This window comes from Dermacentor silvarum, chromosome 8, assembly GCF_013339745.2.
Source record: "Dermacentor silvarum isolate Dsil-2018 chromosome 8, BIME_Dsil_1.4, whole genome shotgun sequence".
NCBI classification, from domain to species: Eukaryota; Metazoa; Arthropoda; class Arachnida; order Ixodida; family Ixodidae; genus Dermacentor; species Dermacentor silvarum.
In genome coordinates this window covers 143,760,485-143,776,832 of record NC_051161.1, presented here as the reverse complement: position 1 = coordinate 143,776,832, position 16,348 = coordinate 143,760,485, and the positions used below count along the sequence as shown (strand labels likewise).

Here is a 16,348-nt window from a genome sequence, read left to right as displayed (position 1 = left end):
GGGGGTGTAGCTCAGATGGTAGAGCGCTCGCTTAGCATGCGAGAGGTACTGGGATCGATACCCAGCACCTCCACGACTTCTCTTTTTTCCGCCAAATAAAAAAGGGCTACCAAGAGTTTGTGAGCCTTGCTGCTTTCGTGTTTTTTTTTTCTTCACACAGCCGCAATACTCATTTGTGAGAAAGTCGATGTATCCACTCAGTTTTGCGCAGGTATGGTGAGCTGCAAAATGGCGCGTTTATTTGCACCCACAGGAAAAGCTTTCTGCTTTTTTTGCGCTTGGGTAAAAGCAACATTCACATAAGCGCGCTTAGTGTGAATAGTTCCGTGTGTTTAAGGTGTTTTATGCAGTATGAAAATTTATCCAGAGAAATTTTTGAGGCATTCGGTCAAATATTCCTCCGTCTGCGAACGCATTCACTGCCACTGTATTTATTTAGGCGACTTTGTTCAACGGCTCGAAATTATTATCTTGAAAGTAGCCTCCCTTTTAAAGGTGACCGGTTTTAAAATGGACAAATTCCCTACCTTACTCAGCCCCCAACTTTGTGCAGTGCTGCCTAATTCTACGCAGCAACGACGACAACCACATGGACTGCAATATGAGGATGAAACGACAACGACAACATGACCACGCCACATCACTGACTGTTAAAAAAAAAGGGGGGGGGGGGGGCTCTACGACGGTCGCTAGTGAGCCAGAACTCAAGCGATTTGAAATCGGTGGGTGGATGGGTGAGGTCATGCATGTTCTATTTACTTGAAATTTTTAAGGTTTACATTACCGTCCATGCTCGACAGATGTGAACAGAGAGACGTGGGCTTCTTTAGACAAAGCAGAAGAGAAGTGTTAGAATATTATGAAACTGTTACTTAATGTTCGTATTTTATGTTGTCTTATGACCATTAAAATGAATATTGTGAGCTTTATGCATTGTGTTCATTGTTATTTGCGTTACGTTGGGATTGGTGTTCACGTTAAGCATTTTACGTTCGCTTAATGTACTAATCTTTTCCTGAATTTGTGTATTCACGGAATAATTCACCTAATTGTGCTTGCAATGAGTGAATATTTTTATTACGTCAGTCTTTTTAATCTCTTTATAATTGTATTGTGCTATAGTATACATTTATACGTATCGGGTCTGTAAAACCGCTGTTCTCTATACGCGGGCCCTCAAGCACTTTCAAGTGGTTTGCAACCGCTTTCGCCTAAGGGACCCCCAACCACCGTTGTGAATGAAGAATAAATAAATAAATAAATAAATAAATAAATAAATAAATAAATAAATAAATAAATAAATAAATAAATAGTGTGTGCTTACGCTACTTTATGGGTGCGGGTAGAGACGCCATACTGCGCTTAATGTGCGGCTATATTGAAGAGAGGGGGTGGCGGTAGTAGTTGTGATGAGCCGGGCAGGGAATATTATTATCCCTAAAAGCCGTCCGCCTGAAGTAGTGAGAATGAAAGCTGCCCCCACCACTTCTTCATTCCTTTTATTTTTGGCTCGGAGAATGTGATCACCCTTTCCCATTAGGAGAGCCGACGTTAGAATTTCTTGCTACATCACAAGGAACAAGTAACCCTCTGTTGATTTGCGTCGTTAAGGAAGAAAAAAAAATATCCGTCGAGACGGATTTGAACCAGCGACCTATGGATGTCTGTCTTGAAGTTGTGCCTCTACAGTCCACCGCCCTACCATCTGAGCTATCGACGGAATAGCAACAGCACCTGTCAAAGAGCAGGCGCTGCCTGCGAACTGTATGATCCATTCAACTGAAGGAACGCGTGGCTAATTATGGGTGGAAAATTGGTTCACCGTTGTCGCCAAATTTTTGACCGAGTGCTGATTGGCTTGAACGTCGCTGGCGCTTAACCGGGTGCTAAGAAATTCCAATCAGTCCTAAGAAAAAAAAAGAAAAGCGCATTATTTACGCTACATTCTTACTGTGGGCAAATATGCAGCGCCGCATTAGCGGAGAGCCGACATTCTCTACATATGAAACACGCACTGTTGGCGACATTGCAGTGGTCTTCCCGTCAATCGGTAGCTTAGCTCTATTCGTGTTTTTCTTTCGTTGTGTTCGATCATCACTCGGGGACTTTCTAAAATGGTGCAATATTACGCTGTCTATACGACTCCTTGTAGGTAAGACCTGATTGAATACTCTGTAGGAACAGGCTTCAAGCATTTTTCCGGACAGCTTTTTCCTCTCTTTGCGTATGCCGGCTCTGTTCACCTTTCACCGAACCCGAAGAACGTACAGAACTACAAACAAGGGCGCGTGAACACACCACTGACATCCGGCAGCATATGTTGGTTCCTTTGGACACGCGTGGCGTGTTTAGATTATTGGACGGTCAGCCTGCCATATGGTACCGGTGTGGGGTTTAAATATCTAATTTATTTTATGCGGGAAAAGGCGTCAACGCCATTTGGTTTTTGCTACCGCATCGAACGTAGCCCAATCTGTTGTGAACAATCAAAAGCCATGAACCGTGCAAAACTTCAGCGCCAGTGTTGCAGCAAAGAGAGGTCGGCACAAAGTTACCAATAGACGTCCTTTGGCAGCTTTCTGCCGCGATATTTTGGTGCAACTAATGAATATTGCTGATGGCAAACTTTTGGGCACCTGAGCGGTGACTGAGCTAACAGGTAAGTGCCAAGGGCACTAGCGAGCAGTAAAAGAAGCGTTCGAGGACGCAAGTTGACAGACGTGCTTAAATTTGGTTACAAGAGGAAAGAAAGTGAGAGTTCAGAAAAAGCACGGAAGAAAGCGTAAGCACTGCGGGACACAATATCAATGTAGGCTCCGAGCAAGTTATTGAAATGAAGGAATCGCGTCGTAAGAGCTCAGAAATGCCCATTGTTGGTTGTTATTGAGGCAGAAACTTTTCTTAAATCCAGTAAAGTAGGGGAAAGAGATATAACTTGCGAAGTCGAAATGCAGAAATTTGGGCACTTTAATTATGAATTCCTGGTATCATAACATGCACTATTGTTTGATCAAACGCCCCGTGAACGAAGTGTCAGAGTATGCACCACCCCCAGCAAAAAAAAATTGTGTAGAAAGATGTTCGCAATAACACCAAAGAAAAAGACCACGATCGAAATGGCTGTCCACAATCAAGACGAGTACAGGCCGCATTAGATGTCCGCGCATTGGTCGGTGAATAAAACTTAGCGTGGGCAAAATGTACACGCTGTAATAGCGTATATATGGCATGCAGAGTGTACGAGGAACCTAATAAAGCATCTGTTCAGCAATCTTGACGATCAAGAAATTAACAGTTATGCTGTTGCTTCTGTTAAAACAAAAAATCATTCCGCATGCAAATGCTTGCCAAACCAAAGCTGGAAATGCTTATATACACAAGACACTCAAACCAGCTTTCAGGAGAGTTTCTTCACTGACCTTTTCTACACTCCTAATCTTGGTTCACACAGACTCCAGATAAAACAGTGTAGTCTATCTGCTATCCGTACCGAACAAAGGAGTTAGCTGAATCAGAGACATACACGTGCAAGGTCCATTTATTTATTTCCAGATTTACTAATTTTCGTCGAACAGCGAAGAATTAAGCGCATCACGCGCTTTGTAGCGAAGGGAGGAGCTAGGGGGTCCGGCTCTAGTGGGACCAGACGCTCTTCCTCGGCAACGGCGCTCTTGCTTGGAAGCTGTGTCCGCGTTTGACTGTCGCCGCTGCGCTGCTCCGAGTTCTAATAAATGCTTTTACAATTGGTGGAGCGTGCTGCGCCCTCAAAACCTGCAACCTGGAACTTCGATCCCGCACCCTACCATCGACCATGCCTGAAGAAGCATCCCAGCAAGTAGCTCCCCCTGCAGTGGCACCGTGCTCTGGTGTTCCTCGCCACCCGGTACCCTGTTATCTTCACACGCGCCGATGACACCGAAGTTGAGGATTGGCTAGCGACCTACGAGCGGGTAAGCACACACAATAAATGGGCAAAGCAGCAAAGCTGAGCAACGTGCTATTCTACCTCGCGGGTGCGGCCAGCTTATAGTACAACAACCACGAAACGAATTTTCCGACGTGGTCAGACTTCAAGACATCTTTTGTGGATGTTTTTGGGCGCCCTGCTGTTCGTAAGCTGCGCGCAGAACAGCGTTTGCCAGAACCAGCTCAGCAAGTAGGTGAATTATTCACCAGTTAATTGAAGACATCCTGGACTTATGCAAGAAAGTCAATGCGACCACGTCGGAGTCTCATAAGATCAGGAATGTTATGAAAGTCATAGAATACGATGCCTTCGACATACTGCTTGCCAGAAATCCTCGCACTGTGGCAGAGATAATTACACTGTGCCAAAGTTACGAGGAGCTACGCAGGCAGTGGTCGTTGGCCCGTCGCCCTACATCGCGCGACGAGCACCCCTGGCTTGACGGCCGTTTCTGACCAGTCAGCATTGCTGGCCGAAATGAAGGCGTTCGTGCGCGAGGAAATTGCACTCCAAATCTCCTTGATGGGCTTTGCACAGCCGCAACCAGTACAAGAGCAAACATGAAGTTTGGTGCGTTCGCTCCGCCGCGCCATAGTGGAAGAACTCAACGAGGTTTTGCCTGAGCCCCACCAACATGTTCCTGAGGTGGCACCTCTCAACTACGCTAAAGTTGTGGCCAGGACCCACCCACTCCCTCAAGGTGGGTCTCTCACTTACACCGATGTGTTGACTGTGCCCCGACCACAGCCCGACATGCAGCCATTTCACCAGCCGCGCCGCACAACTCGTCCTCCGACATGGTTGGGACCTACCACAGCGAATGGGTGGCGTACATATGACAATAGCCCATACTATGCAGGTCCCTTCGCACGCTACTGCAATCGCGTGCGGTCGTACAGCGCTACACAAAATACGCCAGTTCGCATGTATAGGCTCTCCCCGACCATAATACGATGAAGCTTCGGCATCGTTACCCTCACTCTGCCCCACGCCCCATACCCGCGGCTCACCTTCTCCAAGCCGACGCTCGATATTACCGATGCGGCCTCGTCCCGTAGCTAGGGAAGAGGAGAACTAATCGCCGCAGTCCACGAGGCAAGGGCTGCGGCGCCGTCGAAACGCGAAAGTCCTCAACGTAGCTCGACGAATGTGATAGACATGTTTGTTAACGGCGTTCACACATCTGCACTCGTGGACACCGGAGCCGCTGTATCAGTTATGGACACAAAGATTTATCGCTTGATTCGAAAAGTCACGACGCCCCTTACAGAATTGTCCCTCCGCACACCGGCGCACAGCGTATTTACCCGATAGCGGCGTGCACCGCTCGTGTTGTCATCGAGGACGGGGTATACGCCATCGGATTTATCGTAATTTCGTCGTGCTCCCACGACGTTATCCTCGGCTGGCATTTTCTCTCCCGCCACAATGCCGGCATTCATTGCGCACGGGCCAAACTAGATCTCTTGCCGCTTTCAGATTTGACACTCACCGGCAATGCTTCTCTTCTCAACAAATTACGCGCCACACACGACACCAACGTTCCTCTCAGCTCGTCAATGGTTGTCTCTATGTACTGCTGCATCCTCTCCGACGCCGTCACACTACTTTCTCTGACTGGCCGCTTTTTCACTCCGAAAGATCTACGGCTACCTTTTGCAGCGGTGAACGATACACAGGGCTTCAGTGCTATATTTGTTTGTAACCCGTTTCCTTACCCTGTGATGCTGCTCCGAGGTGAATGTCTTGGCAATGTCGAAGCTATCGAAGACGTGAAAATTACGGGCGTTCCCGAATACATACTGTCCCCGTTACAGTATCCTCGGTTATATTTCTACGTCTGGCCCATTGCCCACAGATGCGTTCGACTCTTCTATTGCCGATGAAACACCGGGCCAGCGATCTCAGCTTCTGTGCATCTTACAAGAATTTCGTTCTTCTATCGATGTCGGGAAACCTTCCTTGGGCAGGACGTCAGCTGTTACGCACCGCATTGACACTGTACCCCAGTCGTCATTGCGGCAGCGCCCATATCGTGTATCTGCTACAGAACGACGCGTGATTAATGAACAAGTGGCCGATATGCTCCGCCGCGAAGTGATCCGACCTTCCGATAGTCCACGGGCATCTCCCGTTTTCCTTGTTCTGAAGAAACACGGTTCTGTGCGGTTCTGTTTGGACTATCGGCACATCAACAAGATCACTCGCAAGAATGTTTACCCGCTTCCGCGAATCGACGACGCTATTGACAGCCTACAAGGAGCAGAATTTTTTTCACCTTTCGATCTGCGCTCAGGATATTGGCAAGTACCTATGGAAGGTAAAGATCGACCAAAAACAGCCTTTGTCACGGCTGACGGCTTATACGAATTTAAAGTCATGTCCGCTTGGACTTTGTAATGCGCCAGCAACATTGAGTGCATGATGGATACCGTACTGTGCGGCTTCATATGGCACACGTGCTTGTGATACCTAGACGACGTCGTTGTTTTTGCTCCGGACTTCTGCACGCACCTTCAACGCCTCCGGCGTGTTTTGACGTGTTTGAGAAACGAATCCATACAACATAATTTAAAGAAGTGCCCGTTTGCAGCTCTGCAGCTGACGATACTGGATTACGTCGTCACCAAGTATCGAATTCTCCCCCATCCAGCCAAACTTCGTGCCGTCGCTGAATTCCCTAAACCTACGTCCATCAAAGAACAGCGAAGTTGCGTAGGTTTGTGTTCCTACTTCCGACGCTTCATTCGAAATTTCGACACCGTCGCATCCCTCTTGACGAATCTCCTTGTAAGCAACGGACCCATTCAATCGTGGTCAGCAGAATGCGAGGAGACGTTCGCAAATCTCATCGTTTGTTGACGTCTCCCCCAATTTTGCGCCACTACGACCCGACGGCCCCTGCAGAGGTGCACACAGATGCCAGCGGTGTTGGCCTCGGCGCAGTCCTTGTGAAGCGCAAACCTGGCTTTCCTGAATATGTCGTGGCCTATGCAAGCTGTACCCTTACGAAAGCCAATACCAATGCACTATCATGGAAAAAGAACGTCGGGCGATCATCTGGGCTCTTACTAAGTTCTGAACTTATTATTGCGATAGGAATTATATGGACACTCAAAAGGTGATTTCTGCCGTCGGCGTCGCCGTCGCCGTCGCCGTGAGGTTCCGTATGACGTCAATGGAGATGAAATCGTCGCCGCGCGCCGCCGAACGCTGTATGTGCGAGTGAAAGGGCGCGAGGGACGCGCTCTTTCACGGGGAGTGAACGCACGGCGGAGAACAAACGCGCGTTCTGCGCCGTGCTTCCTTAAGGGCTGCAGAAGTAGGCGTCTCTTTCCTCCTTACAATCACCATATATGTAGAGCAAACGCGCCTTCTTCCGACGCGCGAGAGGCCGTGGGGGAGGGGGGGAGGGAAGGGAGGCGACGTTTAGCTGCGGCACCAAGTGCCTATTTATATCAGAGGCTCCGGCAACAGTCACCAACGCCGCAGGCATTTTGAGCGAACGCGGGCAAAACGCCGACGGCGTCGACAACAGTTCTGCGCGTTGCCGGTGCTGCTGCATGTCCAAGTTTATACAGATGATAAAGCTAATATCATTACTCCCTATAGCTCTCTACAAATTTGCTATCGCAATTGATGCTTCGCCTTTCAGGTGAAACTGCGACAACTTTTTTGTATGGCCACCCAATTGATGTCGTCACGGGCCACCATGCACTATGTTGGCGGTCGTCATTGAAGATTCCTTTACTACGATATCCGCGTGTTGTACCGTAACGGACGCTCACATTCTCACGCTGACGCTCTCTCACACTCCCCCTTGCCTGACGACAATGCCTGCTGCTCACTATCCCAGCTCGCTGTTTCTTCCATCGACCTTGACACTACCACTTCCGATCTGCGATAAGACCCGTGGATGTCCTTGGATTATAGACTGGCTTCGTGACCCATCATCACAGTCAACCACTCGCACGTTGCGTCGTCAAGCTCGCCATTTCTCGGTTCGCGACAACCTGCTTCACCGACGTATAGTTTTACCGCAGACGGCTGCCAGTGGTTGTTAGTAGTTCCTCACAGTCTGCGCTCCGAAATATGCGCATCCTGTCACGCTGATCCACAGAGCGCACAATCGGGAGTTTTGAAAATATACCAGCGTCTTCGACAGCGCTACTACTGGCGAGGGATGTACAACTACGTTTAGAAGTTCTTTCGCTCCCGCCCTGATTTTCAGCGTCGGAAATCTGGGGTGAAGATTCACCTGCAACGCGCTTTTTGCCCAGGTATCCCTTCCAGAAATCTGTATTTTGTTTTCTGGAAAATAAAACAGTAATGAAATGAAATGAAATGAAATGAAACCAATGGCCTTACAGAACGCTTCAACCGTACGCTCGGTGACGTGTTTTCAATGTAAGTTGCCTCCGACCACACGAACCGGCACGCCATTCTGCCCTTTGTAACCTATGCGTATACAATACCGCTACTCAGAGCAGCACTGTCTTTTCGCCCATTTCCTTACTGCACGGCGGCAGTGGTGACACGCAATCGACACAATCTTTACCATAGCAGCCGGATGCATCCGAAGGTACGCATATTCTGCCACGGCAAGGCATGCTGAAGAATGCCGCGATCTCCCACGTGCCTTTACTTCCAACGACCACGAGCGCCAGAAAAGCCCTCGCGGCGACTCCACTTCCACGGTCGCCTTGCTTCCTGGCGCACTTCTGTGGCTCTCTGTCCCGTTCACCGCCCCTGACCTCTCATCGAAAATACTTCCGAACTGTGAAGGTCCTTACCGCATAGCTGAACGCGCATTTCCCATGAACTATGTAATCGAACCAGTTGAACAATCTTCGGACCTGCGCATTGTCGATGTCGACCGCCTCAAGACACAATAGGATCCGGTCATCGTGATGAGCTGTTAGGTAATTGGCTGGCTCCCTTATCACTCCCGGGGTGATTGTAGCGAAGAGAGACGCTAGTGGGTCCGGCGTATAGTGCGGCCAGGCGCTCTCGCTCGGCAACGGCGCTCATGCTTGGAAGTTGTGTCCTCGTTTGACTGTCGCCGCTGCGCTATTCCGAGTTCTAATAAACCCTTTTGCACATGTAACATATTTAGCTGTTTCGCTTCCTAGTTTTTCCAGCCGTTCGAGTAGGTCAGGCTTTTTACATCTTGCACCTGCACTCCAAGTATTTGTAATTATTGCCATAGGCCTTTGATTCACCTGCAATAATATTGAAGTGGAAGATCCCGACAAACACGCGCCAGCATGACAAGATACGTATACACCTGTATGAGCGTGACCAAGGCAGCGAAACTGCGGTCACACGCAACGGATATCTTCTAGACGAACACACTTTTGCCCATTAACGCTATGATCTGTTGACGTTTCAACATGAAAGTGTCGGTTCGGCGAAGTGCCGCCGTTACTCAGAGAAAAATGGGGGCTCTTTTGGATGGCGCACTTGTTTCATGAATGACACAATATTTTGCTGCAGGCAGCTGCGGCGGACTTATTGGCACCATCGGTTAGGCCAACCTGTTGTCTTTGCAAGGGGATAAGTGTTAAGTCTTTCTAAACTATGGTCACGCTGACATTTCTATAGAAATGGATGTTAGGGTAAGGTAGCCGAGAAGAAAGCTAAGCTCGGGAAAAGCACTGCCGATTGGGCTCCAGGCTTCGTTGAAGTTAACCCATTGATAGTCATTTCGGTCTTTGTATACAATTGCTTTCTCACAAGCGGTCGTATTTTCCCTTTGGTGGTTTAGTTTATTGAGGAAGTTAGGCGCAAGTGGTGTTTAGGGCTTTAATGGACAACTAAGTAACCACAGTGGTTGGCTTGCACGAATGGGCATGAAGCTTAAGGAAACGCCGCGTTTCCTTGTATAGCACTAGTTTTGGTCACGATAATGTTCCTTCGCCAAAAATGATAAACAATACCGACCAGTGTGATGTACTTCCCTGAGCAAAAGTGTACCAAGTAGGGATTCTGCGATAGAGTCGAGTTTCCAATACACTTTTGAATGTAACCTGACATTAAACACTGCAGTACTAATTTGGCATTGCGAACCTTCTCGTTCGCTCACCGATTCCAGTTGGTGCGATTGAATTAAGAACAAATGAAGTTTCTTCGGTGAGCCTGTGGTTCTTATAGTTTTGCTCACGAGGTACCATGTTATGGAAATAGCGCCGTATAAATTTGTCACCTCAGCTTTCGCTCAGCCTAAGAACAGTCGGTTGGGTCTCCTGGTAAAGCTATGGAGTCTTTCGACCAAATTTATGTCTTTTTCTTATGCACGAGGTTGGCAAAAGTCTAGCTGCCTGCCCTGCACATTTATCGTCAGCTTTATGCGACAGATAAGGTATTCAAAGGTTCGCATTGAATGACATGCCGACTGGTGGTGGATACAAAAATGTGAACGTGCTCAGTTTCAGCGCGTCCCCAACCAAACTCAAGAACCATTAAGTCAAGCACGGTCCACACCCAGCTCCATATGGGAGACCAAATCAATTGTATAAATAAAAATATAATTTTTTATCTATCCAGTAATATATTACAACTGTTGTAACACGCACTTGGTTTTTTTATTGCTGTGGTAATGGTCAATCCTTCATGCGCACAAAAACTATTAAATAAAGCTTTTTCATTATAAAACTATTCGGACCCTGCACTTTTGTCATGAAAGTTGACTGCTTACAGTGCTGCTTACAGCTTGCGAGCTTTTTTAAAAAAAGCGAAACTGTTTAAACAATGCGTAATTTGTGGTTCGTAGCAAGAAACTACCAAGAAAGAAAATAAAATAAACTTTCCTTGCCGAGGCAGGATTCTAACCAGCGAACGCCCGGTCCCCAGGCGAGCGTCGTAACCACTAGGCTATAGGGCCCTTTTTTTCTTTATTGTCAAATTAAACAGCACAATTACACAAAAACATACATTCGAGGCAACAGACTCTCGGAACTGGCTTTGCGCTATCCAATTTATATTCGGACATGTGTAACAATGCTTCAACTCTTGGGAGCCATTTAGGATCTGGCAACGCCTCCTCTAACTACATGCCAGTAAAACAGGCGGCGGGAGCACTGCCGAACCCTTTCCTACGCATCTCTCAGGGCGGCCGCTAGAGGTGCTGAGGTCTGACACTACGCTCCTCCTCTGAAGGTAGGCGCAACGCCTCCGTAAGCCGCACTCGTGGTGCTGCGGTATTCTTATGGTGTGTGTGCTTGCTTGTTGTAAGCTTATCGATGCTTCTACAACGTTAAACACAGCAATTACACAGTATTGTTGCGTGCCGTTGTGAAAGCAGTCAGCGTAAAAAGTTGTCGCAGTTTCACCTGAAAGGCGAAGCATCAATTGCGATAGCAAATTTGGAGAGAGCTATACGGAGTAATGATATTAGCTTTATCAGCTGTATAAACTTGGACATGCAGCAGAACCGGCAACGCGCCGAACCGTTGTCGACGCCGTCGGCGTTTTGCCCGCGTTCGCTCAAAATGCCTGCGGCGTTGGTGACTGTTGCCGGAGCCTTTGATATAAATAGGCACTTGGTGCCGCAGCTAAACGTCGCCTCCCTTCCCCCCCCCCCCCCCCCCGCGACCTTTCGTGCGTGAGAAGAAGGCGCGTTTGCTCTACATATATGGTGATTGTAAAGGAGGAAAGAGACGCCTACTTCTGCAGCCCTTAAGGAAGCACGGCGCAGAACGCGCGTTTGTTCTCCGCCGTGCGTTCACTCCCCATGAAAGAGCGCGTCCCTCGCGCCCTTTCACTCGCACATACAGCGTTCGGCGGCGACGATTTCATCTCCATTGACGTCATACGGAACCTCACGGCGACGGCGACGGCGACGGCAACGGCGACGGCAACGGCGACGGCGACGCCGACGGCAGAAATCTGCTTTTGAGTGTCCATATAATTGCTATCGCAATAAAAGGAGCCATGTGTCTCGTTTCACGAGAAAGCGCAAGCGTGAGAACTTTCTGACAAAGAAAATCTATCATGCACTCGTTATAACAACGAAGTCGAATGTCTAGTGGATTCGACATCTGCTAGTTTTCAGAAAGTTCGAGTTTGTGTTGACGAGAAAAATATCAAGTGACCCAATTAAATCCTTGTTTGGATTCCTGCGCAGAAGTGCCAGGATGCGCTGGATGCAAAAAGCGCGGTATACGGCGTGGAGAAGATGCTCAAGACTGGAATTGTTGCTGCTTCGAGTAGCAACGTGCAAAGTTCATCCGCTTTCTCAGCCAAAAAACTAATTCCAGCTAACCAGCAATGGAGCGATGGAGAAGCTTCTTAGTGTAGCAGAGAACTGTATGGCCAATGCGCCAACACAATGCCGCTCGTTTCAAACCTGGACGTGGCCAGTGTAGGTTTAATAGGAGGGTTCATCGTTCGCGCGCCAAGTGAGCGAATCCCACGCGTAAATTCCATTTCGCTCCTGCAGGCGCCTAAAAGGAGCATTCCCCTCCACAGTCTCACCGCTCACCACAAATGAGGAGGACTTTACTACCCGAACGAGGAGCTTGTAAATGTTCTGAGAGGGCTTCGGAAGTTTGCTGAAACCGTGCTCTACAACAGAAGCTCAAGTGCTAAGGCGTTAGAAATCTGCGCTGAAAGAAGCGTCCGGGCTCTCATGGAACTTCCTGTGCTCCATTGCGAAAAGAGCGACGAAAAGCAAATAAAGATAGTTCTACATCTAATCGCGAATAAGTTTATGAAGCCCATTTTCACGAACTATGTGGTTGGAGTGACGGATAGAAACAGGGCGACTAAGCTTTTTGAGCGGAAACCATTCTCCCGCAAAGTGTTGAAGCTATAGCTGGACAACTCTGTGAAGCCGTGACGTTGTTCTTCATACGGAAGTAGACAATGCGTGAACATTTTAGTCACCCACAGTAAGGGTGAAATAAATACAGTTTATACTTGCGTCTCTAGCGGCGTCCTTCATTTTTGCATGTTGTTTGAAACAGACCAATCGCTCTTCTTCCCGCTTGGGGCCGCGCCGGTACTTCAAGCTGCTTAAAATTTACTTTACGGATGTTTAAGCAACATCAGGTTGCTTAAAATTTACTTTACGGATGTGTCCTGTAGCACGACAGCTCAGATAGATGGGCTCACGGCATCGCACAATAATTAACGATTACTGTTCCGTTTACGATGCGAATTTAGTGTGGGATGCGTTCAAGGCTTACCCAGGAGAATAAGTCGCACAGCACGTCTTGTTGAGTCGGCGTTGTCGAAGAAGTCCATAACACTGAACTTGCTCTTTGGAACATTAACGAGAAGACCAGACTTGCTGAGTCTTTGACGTCAGTGACCACCTTCACGTCCCCGTACTCTGCGAAAGCCCGTCTCACTGCGTGGTTGCTCACGTTGAACGCGCCCAAATGAACTTTCAGCCACACTTCCTGCCTATGTGGGTCAATTGCGACGCAGGTCCTACTTTTGACAAGGAAGAGCTTGGTTTCTAGCAACTTCTTCGCTTCTTCTATGCGGAAATTCACTAGCCAGACGTGAGACGTCAGATAAGCCCCTATGCCACCAACCTGCCCAATAATGCCAGCGTTCCTCATAGCCTGACTAAAGTACTCTATTTTGTACGGGCGTCCTGCTATATCGCAATGTGGAGCAACCATAGTCTTCCGTCCTTCTCCGCTGGGCATGGCTGGCAGAATGATCCTGTAGTCCTTGGGCACGTCGGAGAACGAAGATCCGCGGCCAGCGTCAGCCGTTGTCGCAGCTCGTGAGAAGCCAGCCATCCTGCGTCCGCACGCTTCGGCGACCAGAAGCAGAATGAGGCATTTTGCGGTGGCAAACGGACGTTATCTAGGCTATACATCCACGATTGCAGAGCATGCATTTGTTGTTGTTGTTGTTGCCTCAAAACATGGCTCGCACCCACGAGGGCGATTGGCCACACTGGATAAAATAAAACATACACCTAACAACGAACAAAGGGGTAAAGGTGAATAATCAAAATTAAGATTTTGGCAACTCCTTAACACAGATTTTAAGATGTCCTATACATAAATTAACTAAATAAAAATTAAGAGGAAACTAACTACAAAAAATAAACATAAAATAACATGTCCCACGGTCGGTACCCTAGCAGCGTCACCTTCCGGATGCTTCAATAAATTTGTGAACAGCAGTGATCATAGAACCCTGACTTGTGCCTAATTGACAGGCCCCAAAAGACAAAATGTTTGGCGTTGTAAGTGCCAAACCCAGATTACTGCTTGGAAATAACAGAAACATTCTACGGAGGGAGGATAAGCGGTGGCAAGAAAGACGTGGTCAATAGTCTTTCGTTTGATTACAAAACGAGCAGAGGTCAGTGATTGATAAACCGGATCTACGAAGATAAAAATTTAGGCGGGGAACTCTGCAGCGGAAAGTTGACAGCGTCACCTCACATTGGCGTGAAAAGCACTTGCTCGTGTTCCATCGAAATTTTAAATGTTGAAAATCGCCTGAAGAAAGTGTGGACGAGTCATGGCAACTCAGCAATAAAAGGCGTTTAAATCTAGCTCCTGTTAAAAAAGAGAAATCATGAAGAATATTTATGACCGGACCATTTAGTGATGTCGAAGCGAGCGAGTCAGCTGATTCATTTAAAAAGATGCATGCATTTATGCGAACCATATGATTGCGTTCGAGCGTCGTCGTCTTCGTCCACTGCTGGCGCGTTCGTACGCTCGTGCTCTGCGAGGTGAAGAGGTTTTGGCGCTATGAGAGCGAGAAAGAGACGCATTCACGGAGCGGGTCTCCTGGAACGCTGTGTCGGCATCGGAACGCGGTGTCGGTGTTGCAAGCTGCGCTATGCTACGCGCAGTGACGGCCGTAAGTCCGAGACGCTCGATAAGAAATTATCATCATCATCAGTAATAAGATTCAAAGTTCGCGCGCACTTCTGGAAAACGCTGGGCTATAATCGTCCAGCTTCGCTGTTTCAAACGTTGCGCAGTCGAGTACAAAGTTAAGCGTTTTTCTCTTTCTTTTTTAAGTATTCGTTTTGTCATTCGAGTTACATTTCGCTAGAATATATTAATGTTTCGTTATTAGCAGTTACCAACTAGCTCAAGTTAAGACTGTTATTTGGTGTCGTTACACTTCACATTTATTTGTGGCTATAAATATTTGCTCATTTGACATATTTGTACAAGAAAAAATGGAGTGGTTCACTAGTCATATTATTTCGATAGCAATTATATGGACACTCCAAAGCAGATTTCTGCCGTCGGCGTCGCCGTCGCCGTCGCCGTGAGGCTCCGTATGATGTCAATGGAGATGAAATCGTCGCCGCGCGCTGCCGAACGCTGTATGTGCGAGTGAAAGGGCCCGAGGGACGCGCGCTTTCACGGAGAGTGAACCCACGGCGGAGAACAAACGCGCGTTCTGCGCCGTGCGTTAAGGGCTGCAGAAGTAGGCGTCTCTTTCCTCCTTTACAATCACCATATATGTAGAGCAAACGCGCCTTATTCGGACGCACGAAAGGCCGTGGGGGGGAGGGGGAGGGAAGAGAAGCGACGTTTAGCTGCAGCACCAAGTGCCTATTTATATCAGAGGCTCCGGCAACAGTCACCAACGCCGCACGCATTTTGTGCGAACGCGGGCAAAACGCCGACGGCGTCGACAACAGTTGTGCGTGTTGCCGGTGCTGCTGCATGTCCAAGTTTATACAGCTGATAAAGCTGCTATCATTACTCCGTATAGCTCTCTACAAATTTGCTATCGCAATTGATGCTGCGCTTTTCAGGTGAAACTGCGACAACTTTTCTTGACCAGTCATCTTTGTCGTCATCATCATTGTTACCTGTTTGTCTCCAATTGAAGACGAAATATCTCCTACTAGATATAAGAAAGAAATTACTCTCTGACGCAGACAAACTTAGCAGAAGCACTGAAAATACAATATAAGGCAATACAATTATGCACCCAGACAAACAACTTTCCCTGCGCTGGTGGTTGGTTACGCGGCAGTACACCGCTTCGTTGACACCGTTTCACCGTCAAGCGACGCCATGTGTTATTTTACATCCACTTTCAGAGCCAAGTTAAAAATATAATTCCTTGTTTATGGAATACAAGCATGCCCTTTTAGGTCAATGTGACAGACGATGTTGTTCTTCCCACCACAATCCAAGGACATGTTCCGAATAGTAGACCATCTCTTTATTATGCGAAGCGAGATTCTTGCGGCAACCGGTCGTCGTGCCCACCCCCCTCACCTCTCTCGTGCGCTTTCCTTCGACCTAGTTTCACGCGAAGAGCACAGTACGGTAGTGCCTCGGCTACCGGGCCACCGTGTCGGGGGTGTAGCTCAGATGGTAGAGCGCTCGCTTAGCATGCGAGAGGTACTGGGATCGATACCCAGCACCTCCA

At 48.1% G+C, this 16,348-nt stretch overlaps 3 non-coding genes across 3 annotated transcripts; 2 read left to right on the top strand and 1 right to left on the bottom strand.

Annotated features, from left to right (window-relative positions):
• Positions 1 to 73, top strand: Trnaa-agc (transfer RNA alanine (anticodon AGC)). Its single transcript has one exon. It is a non-coding gene; the product is annotated as a tRNA-Ala (tRNA).
• A 1,553-nt stretch (positions 74 to 1,626) lies between these two features.
• On the bottom strand, positions 1,627 to 1,720 carry Trnay-gua (transfer RNA tyrosine (anticodon GUA)). The gene is made up of 2 exons: positions 1,684 to 1,720; positions 1,627 to 1,662 (listed from the first exon to the last, which is right to left on the bottom strand). It is a non-coding gene; the product is annotated as a tRNA-Tyr (tRNA).
• Positions 1,721 to 16,275: 14,555 nt separating this feature from the next.
• Positions 16,276 to 16,348, top strand: Trnaa-agc (transfer RNA alanine (anticodon AGC)). Its single transcript has one exon. It is a non-coding gene; the product is annotated as a tRNA-Ala (tRNA).